Source organism: Lipotes vexillifer, unplaced genomic scaffold (genome assembly GCF_000442215.2).
Source record: "Lipotes vexillifer unplaced genomic scaffold, Lipotes_vexillifer_v1.1 scaffold232, whole genome shotgun sequence".
Classification (NCBI taxonomy): domain Eukaryota; kingdom Metazoa; phylum Chordata; class Mammalia; order Artiodactyla; family Lipotidae; genus Lipotes; species Lipotes vexillifer.
In genome coordinates, this window is record NW_006793997.1 from 2582391 (window position 1) to 2584316 (window position 1926).

Sequence of the window (1926 nt, forward strand, 5' to 3'; positions counted from 1 at the left end):
GGCTCAGCTGGGCTGGCTGATTTTATCTGGGCTTGGCTGGGGCAGCTGGCTCTGCTCCACGTGTGTCTCATCCTCCTCTGGCTCTGGCAGCAGACTAACCAAGGTATATGCTTCTCATGGTGACGGCAGAGACACAGAGAGCACGTAGAAACGGGTGGGGCCTCTTAGGGCTTGGGCCTGGAACTGACATGTAGTAACTCTCGCCTTACTCTGTGGGCCGAAGCAGTCCACATGGCCAAACCCAAAGTTCAGGAGCAGGGAAATAAACTACATTCTTTTTTGTTTTGTTTTGTTTTGTTTTTTGCGGTAGGCAGACCCCTCACTGCTGTGGCCTCTCCCGTTGCAGAGCACAGGCTCCGGACGCGCAGGCTCAGCAGCCATGGCTCACGGGCCCAGCCACTCCACGACATGCGGGATCTTCCCAGACTGGGGCACGAACCTGCGTCCCCTGCATCGGCAGGCAGACTCTCAACCACTGCGCCACCAGGGAAGCCCTAAACTACATTCTTTTGGTACAAGAGTAATTATGGGACAGGCCATGCATAGAGGGAGGAACCACCTGTCCACCTCAACAGGAAATCTGGACCTCCACTGGGCCAGTTTCCTCACTGTTTCCCCCAAATGTCTTTGCTTATGTTGCACCCCGACCTGGAATGATCCTCCACCCACCCCTCTAAACTCCACTTTCTCTACAAGTCCTGGACCAACAGCCCACCTCCTCCCCTGCCCCAGGATGGACCACTTCAGCTGTTCCAATCATCTGGATGTAGGCTTGTGATTCCTATATCTCTGGCCAGCTCCTGACTGCCTGCTAGAAACACACATGGAACGTGTCTCTTTCAGGGCCCCCGCCACTGGAGCTCACCCAGCAGGGGCTGGCTAGTGGACTTGCTGTCTGTGAAAGGGAGGTGGTGTTGGTGCTTAGCTTTCCTCCCAGGAAGAGGAGGAAATGTTGATTATCTCTGACATACCTGCCGGACCTAAAATCCCTGGGGAGCTGAATGGTGTGATTCCCCTTCTGGGGTCATTGAGTCGGAACCAACCTGTGGTTCACCAGTAGAGGGCGCTGTACTTTGTCAGGTTGTCAGGTTGACGCACAGCCCCACTACTTGTACATCAATTCTCACAAAGCCCCCTTCAGCTTGTACAAAGAACCTCCATTCTCCTGAGAGCCCAGACCTAGCCTATGGAGTGGGGCTGAGAAGCAGATCACAGCAACATAGGGTCCCTCGGAGGATCTCTCATGCAGCCATGATACCCAAAATTTCCTCATTGAAGAACCCTTCTACAAAATCAACCCAGGCACAGACAACTGCGGTTGCAGACCCACACCCCCAGACCTCAATTTAGATTTATCCAATCCACCTCCAATGACAAATACAATATTTCAAAAGTGAGAAATTAAGGAGAAGAGAAAACAAAGGTAGGAAACAAGATGAAGCCAAGAGCATGTAACACTTGAAATTAATTACATTGCATCCCTAATAATCCCTGGCTTTGGGGTGCTAGCAGGAGTCGATGATAAACATGTGTGAATGAGCCCAGTCTGTTTTCTGCCACAGAGCCCAATGCATAAGCCTCCTTCCTCCCCCTTTGGACCTTCCTCATCAGTCTCCTGGACTGTCAAGGTCTTGCTCATCTCTGACTACAGGACCAGGCCTGCTGGGTCTCAAAATAAATACAGTCTGATCCCCACAGATTCCTCCAGGGCCACTCTCCTCTCACAAAGTCCTGTACTGCCACTTCCTTCAAAGTCAGAGGCAGCCCAGCCCCCTGCACACCAGGCCATATGTATATCCTTTCCTCCTCTCCCAGTTAAGTGCCTGGGGGCCGTTTTGCACACATCTCTCAGCAGCGGCTGCAGAAACGTAAGAGCAGAATTCATTAGCTCTGCAACAGGTCCTTCGCTCGCCCTCCCCAGCATTC